We start from the raw sequence: 8,852 nt of genomic DNA, 5'->3' as shown, positions 1-8,852 counted from the left end.
CTTCAGGATTAGTTTTAGACCTAAATAATTGTTATTTGGTGCCAGCGTTAAGCATGAACATTATATCTGGATCTTGTTTGATGCGAGACGGTTATTCATTTAAATCACAGAATAATGGTTGTTCGATTTATATGAGTAACATCTTTTATGGTCATGCACCCTTGAAGAGTGGTCTATTTTTGTTGAATCTCGATAGTAGTGATACACATATTCATAATATTGAAGCCAAAAGATGCAGAGTTGATAATGATAGTGCAACTTATTTGTGGCACTGCCGTTTAGGTCATATCGGTGTAAAGCGCATGAAGAAACTCCATACTAATGGACTTTTGGAACCCCTTGATTATGAATCAGTTGGTACTTGCGAACCGTGCCTCATGGGCAAGATGACTAAAACACCGTTCTCCGGAACTATGGAGAGAGCGACAGATTTGTTGGAAATCATACATACAGATGTATGTGGTCCGATGAATACTGAGGCTGGTGGCGGATATCGTTATTTTCTCACCTTCACTGATGATTTGAGCAGATATGGGTATATCTACTTAATGAAACATAAGTCTGAAACATTTGAAAAGTTCAAAGAATTTCAGAGTGAAGTTGAAAATCATCGTAACAAGAAAATAAAATTTCTACGATCTGATCGTGGAGGAGAATATTTGAGTTATGAGTTTGGTCTTTATTTGAAACAATGCAGAATAGTTTCGCAACTCACGCCACCCGGAACACCACAGCGTAATGGTGTGTCCGAACGTCGTAATCGTACTTTACTAGATATGGTGCGATCTATGATGTCTCTCACTGATTTACCGCTATCATTTTGGGGTTATGCTTTAGAGACGGCTGCATTCACGTTAAATAGGGCACCATCAAAATCCGTTGAGACGACGCCTTATGAACTGTGGTTTAGCAAGAAACCAAAGTTGTCGTTTCTTAAAGTTTGGGGCTGCGATGCTTATGTGAAAAAACTTCAACCTGATAAGCTCGAACCCAAATCGGAGAAATGTGTCTTCATAGGATACCCAAAGGAGACTGTTGGGTACACCTTCTATCACAGAATCCGAAGGCAAAACTTTTGTTGCAAAATTCGGAAATTTTCTGGAGAAGGAGTTTCTCTCGAAAGAAGTGAGTGGGAGGAAAGTAGAACTTGATGAGGTAACTGTACCTGCTCCCTTATTGGAAAGTAGTTCATCACAGAAACCAGTTTCTGCGACACCTACGCCAATTAGTGAGGAAGTTAATGATGATGATCATGAAACTTCAGATCAAGTTATTACTGAACCTCGTAGATCAACCAGAGTAAGATCCGCACCAGAGTGGTACGGTAATCCTGTTCTGGAGGTTATGTTACTAGACCATGACGAACCTACGAACTATGAAGAAGCGATGGTGAGCCCAGATTCCGCAAAATGGCTTGAGGCCATGAAATCCGAGATGGGATCCATGTATGAGAACAAAGTATGGACTTTGGTTGACTTGCCCGATGATCGGCAAGCCATTGAAAATAAATGGATCTTCAAGAAGAAGACTAACGCTGACGGTAATGTTATTGTCTATAAAGCTCGACTTGTTGCGAAAGGTTTTCGACAAGTTCAAGGGATTGACTACGATGAGACCTTCTCACCCGTAGCGATGCTTAAGTCTGTCCGAATCATGTTAGCAATTGCCGCATTTTATGATTATGAAATTTGGCAAATGGATGTCAAAACTGCATTCCTGAATGGATTTCTGGAAGAAGAGTTGTATATGATGCAACCGGAAGGTTTTGTCGTCCAAAGGAAGCTAACAAAGTGTGCAAGCTCCAGCGATCCATTTATGGACTGGTGCAAGCCTCTCGAAGTTGGAATAAACGCTTTGATAGTGTGATCAAAGCATTTGGTTTTATACAGACTTTTGGAGAAGCCTGTATTTACAAGAAAGTGAGTGGGAGCTCTGTAGCATTTCTGATATTATATGTGGATGACATATTGTTGATTGGAAATGATATAGAATTTCTGGATAGCATAAAGGGATACTTGAATAAGAGTTTTTCAATGAAAGACCTTGGTGAAGCTGTGTATATATTGGGCATCAAGATTTATAGAGATAGATCAAGACGCTTAATTGGACTTTCACAAAGCACATACCTTGACAAAGTTTTGAAAAAGTTCAAAATGGATCAAGCAAAGAAAGGGTTCTTGCCTGTGTTACAAGGTGTGAAATTGAGTAAGACTCAATGCCCGACCACTTCAGAAGATAGAGAGAAGATGAAAGATGTTCCCTATGCTTCAGCCATAGGCTCTATCATGTATGCAATGCTGTGTACCAGACCTGATGTATGCCTTGCTATAAGTCTAGCAGGAAGGTACCAAAGTAATCCAGGAGTGGATCACTGGACAGCGGTCAAGAACATCCTGAAGTACCTGAAAAGGACTAAGGATATGTTTCTCGTTTATGGAGGTGACAAAGAGCTCATCGTAAATGGTTACGTTGATGCAAGCTTTGACAGATCCGGACGATTCTAAATCACAAACTGGATACGTGTTTACATTGAACGGTGGAGCTGTCAGTTGGTGCAGTTCTAAACAAAGCTTCGTGGCGGGATCTACGTGTGAAGCGGAGTACATAGCTGCTTCGGAAGCAGCAAATGAAGGAGTCTGGATGACGGAGTTCATATCCGATCTAGGTGTCATACCTAGTGCATCGGGTCCAATGGAAATCTTTTGTGACAATACTGGTGCAATTGCCTTAGCAAAGGAATCCAGATTTCACAAGAGAACCAAGCACATCAAAAGACCCTTCAATTCCATCCAGGATTTAGTCCAGATGGGAGACATAGAAATTTGCAAGATACATACGGATCTGAATGTTGCAGACCCGTTGACTAAGCCTCTTCCACGAGCAAAACATGATCAGCACCAAGGCTCCATGGGTGTAAGAATCATTACTGTGTAATCTAGATTATTGACTCTAGTGCAAGTGGGAGACTGAAGGAAATATGCCCTAGAGGCAATAATAAAGTTATTATTTATTTCCTTATATCATGATAAATGTTTATTATTCATGCTAGAATTGTATTGACCGGAAACATGATACATGTGTGAATACATAGACAAACAGAGTGTCACTAGTATGCCTCTACTTGACTAGCTCGTTGATCAAAGATGGTTATGTTTCCTAGCCATAGACATGAGTTGTCATCTGATTAATGGGATCACATCATTAGGAGAATGATGTGATTGACTTGACCCATTCCGTTAGCTTAGCACTCGATCGTTTAGTATGTTGCTATTGCTTTCTTCATGGCTTATACATGTTCCTATGACTATGAGATTATGCAACTCCCGTTTACCGGAGGAACACTTTGTGTGCTACCAAACGTCACAACGTAACTGGGTGATTATAAAGGTGCTCTACAGGTGTCTCCGAAGGTACTTGTTGGGTTGGCGTATTTCGAGATTAGGATTTGTCACTCCGATTGTCGGAGAGGTATCTATGGTCCCTCTCGGTAATGCACATCACTTAAGCCTTGCAAGCATTGCAACTAAAGAGTTTGTTGCAAGATGATGTATTACGGAACGAGCAAAGAGACTTGCCGGTAACAAGATTGAACTAGGTATTGAGATACCGACGATCGAATCTCGGGCAAGTAACATACCGATGACAAAGGGAACAACGTATGTTGTGATGCGGTCTGACCGATAAAGATCTTCGTAGAATATGTGGGAGCCAATATGAGCATCCAGGTTCCGCTATTGGTTATTGACCGGAGACGTGTCTCGGTCATGTCTACATAGTTCTCGAACCCGTAGGGTCCGCACGCTTAACGTTACGATGACAGTTATATTATGAGTTTATATGTTTTGATGTACCGAAGGTGGTTCGGAGTCCCGGATGTGATCACGGACATGACGAGGAGTCTCGAAATGGTCGAGACATAAAGATTGATATATTGGACGACTATATTCGGACACCAGAAATGTTCTGGGTGATTTCGGAGAAAACCGGAGTGCCGGAGGGTTACCGGAACCCCCCCGGGAGAAGTAATGGGCCTTATGGGCCTTAGTGGAGAGAGAGGGGCAGCCAGGAGGGGCCGCGCGCCCCCTCCCCCTCTGGTCCGAATTGGACTAGGAGAGGGGGGGCGGCGCCCCCCTTTCCTTCTCCCTCTCCCCCTTCATTTCCCCCTCCTAGTAGGAGTAGGAAAGAGGGGAGTCCTACTCCTACTAGGAGGAGGACTCCTCCTCCTGGCGCGCCAACAAGGGCCGGCCGGCCTCCCCCTTGCTCCTTTATATACGGGGGCAGGGGGGCACCCCATAGACACAACAATTGATCGATTGATCTCTTAGCCGTGTGCAGTGCCCCCCTCCACCATATTACACCTCGATAATATCGTAGCGGTGCTTAGGCGAAGCCCTGCGTCGGTAGAACATCATCATCGTCACCACGCCATCGTGCTGACGAAACTCTCCCTCAACACTCGGCTGGATCGGAGTTCGAGGGACGTCATCGAGCTGAACGTGTGCTGAACTCGGAGGTGCCGTACGTTCGGTACTTGATTGGTCGGATCGTGAAGACGTACGACTACATCAACCGCGTTGTGTTAACACTTCCGCTTTCGGTCTACGAGGGTACGTGGACAACACTCTCCCCTCTCGTTGCTATGCATCACCATGATCTTGCGTGTTCGTAGGAAATTTTTTGAAATTACTACGTTCCCCAACAGGGTGGAGTTCAACGTGGCGTGGCTGCCGCGAGTGCCTCGTGTGTCGAGGTCCGGTTCTCCGTCAAGGTCAAGCTGCGACACAACTGAAGGAGGACATGATGCCCGGTAAGTCGCGCCACCGGTGGCAAGGAGTTCGCCGTCTACGTCGGAGTCGTCGACAAGGTGTGTCGCCGGCGACGAAGATGTGGTGAAGGCGTAGGAGGTGCGCCTCTCATCGAGGCCAGCGGCGACGGCGGCAATCGGTGTGACAAGATGGCATTGGTGGCCGTCTACGTGTTGCACTGACGACATCGACAACCATGGGCTTCAAGAGAGGAATAAAAATAACAAGATTAGGGAGGTGATTGTTGGAACAAATCTTGTTATTAGTGTTAGGTTTAGATTATTTCTTGTTTTTGGGTCATGCATATAGTAGTAGCTGCGCCAGTGAGCACACATAAGGATGTGTTCGTGTGTGTGCATGCAAGCTACTATGGTAGCCAAGTTAAGTGCGTGCATAGTTAGTTAGAGTAGTGCCGCACATACTTGCATGGATAAAACTAGCGGCTAGATAGGCTTAGTTGTGGACCAAGTAATCAGCAAAGGAGTGGGTCACCGGCTGAATCGTGTGGCCGTGTGAGGCGCTGTTACTTGTGGCCTAGATACCGGCTAGTGGGAGCGATTAGTGGATCAAGCAGTTTGTGAGCTTGACCATGCATGTGTGTGCGCGCAGGTCGTGGGTTAGTGGTTGTGTGATAGTCAAGTGAGTCGGCTATTTAAGCCATGTAACCGGTTGCAAAAAGTGTGAGAAGATATACAAGAAAAGGCACAAGATGTGTGCGTGCCAAGTCTGCGTGTGTGTTCTTCTACCTCTACTGTGCGTGTGTGTTCCTTCTTCCCTGGGGCAAGGCCAACATACAACACCACCACCACGGGTTCTCGAAATTGGTGTGTGACACAATCTGCGACTAGAGTGGTTGGCCGGTGCCGCCACAGTGAGGACTGAAGAAGAAATCCTCCCAGATCAAAAAACCCAACGGAGGTTGTTGGCAGGCCAAGGATGCATCAGAGATGGCTGCCTGTCACCGTTGACGGTATGAACACACCTCACTGATGCCTCGCCTCGCACCTCCGCCGTCGCACCAAACACTTCCGCAACCGATGCGCATGCGGCATCGCGGCCTCAACTTGTGAAGCGCCGTGGAACCACCGGGAGCCCCACCGCCGTCGACCGTCGTCGACCACATGGGCTTTGGCCCACGGCGACAAGGGGGGGGGGGGACTGCTAGCAAATCTTAATCGTCACCCGTGTCGTCCGTCCGGACCTCTCGTTGGCTTGCCCAATAAAATCATATTTTATTTGTAAATCGAATAAGTATTGTCCAAATAAGTGTTTTCCCAAACAAAATCATTTAATTATACTAGCACATATGTTCATGCGTTACACTGGTATAAAAATTAGCATGTCCATCCAAGCGTCCATCAGCATGGCATACCAACATTGGAACGGTGCCATCCAAGGGAAAAAATTCGGTGATGACCGTACGACAAGTTTCCAACCAACGTTTTTTTCCTACCTGGTGGATGCGTACACACTTAGGTATAAGAACTGCTCAATTAGCGTGTTTGCCTTTTCTCTTACAAAATTGAATTAACAGTGCATCTTTTTTTTGAATTGTCACCTGGGGGAGAAGAATTCTCCCCACCTGAATTGTATTCATTTGTTGCCTATAGGCTTTACAGCCTAATACAAGATAGGGTTCAAGTGAACCAGAGAAGTACAGGGGGCACAGGAAGAAGAAATAAAGCAAAATAACACACAGGCAAACACATGGCGAGGGGGGACACAACAAAACAAGGGGCACCACGGGGCTCGAACTGCACCGGCGAGCCCAGGCAAAACCACGACACTGTACCATCGACGCAATCGAAAAGCACCGGGGCAACCAAGACTGCACAACGACGCGACACCACCTGTGCCATGGGGTACATTCGAACGGTCACCCGGGCCGAGATGACGCCACGGCACCTGTGTGTCACCGGCGCAGCCAAAGGGCATCCCCAAGCAGAGAACTCCACAGAGCACACCCAAAACATCACAACAAGGGGCACCACGGGCGCTCGAACTGCGGCGGCGAGCTGAGACTAAACCATGACACTGCACCGTCGACGCAATCGAAAAGCACCGGGCAACCAAGACTGCACAACGCCGCGACACCACCTGTGTCATGGGGTACATTCGAACGGTCACCCGGGCCGAGACGACGCCACGGCACCTGTGTGCCACCGGCGTAGTCGAAGGGCATCACCAAGCATAGAACTCCACATAGCACCCCCCAAACATCACAAGACCGGGGGATGAAGACAACGCCATCAAGATGGGAACGATGGGAAGCGTCGCCGCTGTCTCGACCAACTGCTGTTGGCCGACCATGGATTTCTCCCAAACCCCGGTCACATCCTCCACACGACGAGACGCAGAGCAGCCGCCAATAGCGCTGGGCGGCGCTGGAATGGACAGCCCCAGATCCAGGCGAATCCAACCGGCAGCGACGCCGGCAGGCACCCTTGACGCCAAGGCCACCAGCGAGGACCACCGGCGCGGCGCCCCCTGCAGGTAAAGCCACAAGACAGCGACAACCCACCGGGGGAACTAGGAGGTGGAGGGCTCCCTAGGCAGGAAGCCGCGACGCCACCTTCATTTGGCGACCGCGCGGAGGAGCACGACGACGACAGAACGGGCGGCGGCGGAGGTGGAGGACATGGTAGTTTGGATCTGCGGGAAGGCAGGGTGCGGAGCGCCCGGCAGACAGATGACGACGGCGAGCAGTTGAGGACGGGACGGCGGAGGCCGGCGCAAGGCGTGGAGCAGGAGAGCGGGTCGCACCCCCAGCCCAGAAGGTAACAGTCGCCTCCGAAGCAGCAACGAGGCCCGGACGGGAACCACCCGAGAGCCCGCAGCCGCGGCGCGCTAGCCGGATCTAGAGGGAGGGCGCCGGCCGACGCCGGGGGAGCAGGCCAGAGGAGGCCCGAGGCCGGATCTGGCGCCCCCCGTCGCGGAAGAGGGGACGGGGCAGCAGGGCCAAACCCACGTGCGCGGGACGGATCCTGCCGCCGCCAGCCTTCACCGGGCTTTGCCCGACGTTGTTTGCCGGCTGCGGTGGCCGGAGAGAGAGGCTGTGGCGGCGCTCGGCGGCGAGCTCCGAGGAAGGAGGCCAGCCACCGAGCAGCCGCAGCCACCACGCGCGCCGTGGGTGCCCCCAGCTTCTCGCGCCCGATTGGATCTGAGGCGCAGCAACAAATCGGAAGGGAGCCGCAGGCCCGATTGGGTCTGAGGGAGAAGGATGCCCGTCGCGCGCCGGCTGGCCGCAGGTGACAATCGGAAGGCAACCGGTGCACACAGAGGCAGAAGGCAGGGCACCGAGGTCGACCGCGGCGTGCCCGCGCCAGCCAGAGCACCGACGTGTGAGACCTCAAGACTGAGCTCCGCCGTGCCCGAGAGCAGCCATGCGCCGCAGCAAGGTGGCCGGATTTTTTAGTGGCGGCGGTTAGGTTTTGCAGGTTCCGCCCGAGTCGCCCACACGGGAGCGACGCGGGGGCCTAGGCATTAATAGTGCATCTTTAAAGATCAATTTTTGATTTTTTGAGCTGCAACCCTTTGTGGGTACCCAGGCTATTTTTCTCGTACATAAATCCTCTTTGATTAGTCGTATATGCATGTGTGACTTTCCTCCTGCTAGGGTCCCTCGTAGGATCGTTGATGACAACTGAGGCAGCGCTTTTTGTAGGGTACATAGGACCCATAACTCATCCTCCACTTCTTGTTTGTGCCTAGCTTGTGACTATTACAATTTACGAAGGTACTATATAAGTTGGTAGAATTTTTTGTAAAGAGACAGGGTGGGATTATTGATTAGTTAATAAAGGAATTCAATTTTTAAGGTGGCACTAACTCTGTGGGGCTGGGGCAGTTCAATTTAGCGGCCCATATATAATAGAAAAATCTGGCCGAGGTGTTGACTACTGGATATGGGACGTACGAGACAGGAGGAGGCTCGATCGTGTGCTCCATCAGGCGGCGTACGAAGCGAAAGATTAGTACCATCTCAGATATAAAAAATAATATGGGCGATGATGGACGAACGAAATTACGGTGGTAAGAAGCAAGAGC

The sequence above is a fragment of the Triticum aestivum genome, chromosome 2D, assembly GCF_018294505.1.
Source record: "Triticum aestivum cultivar Chinese Spring chromosome 2D, IWGSC CS RefSeq v2.1, whole genome shotgun sequence".
Classification (NCBI taxonomy): Eukaryota; Viridiplantae; Streptophyta; class Magnoliopsida; order Poales; family Poaceae; genus Triticum; species Triticum aestivum.
This window is presented reverse-complemented; position numbering follows the sequence as displayed.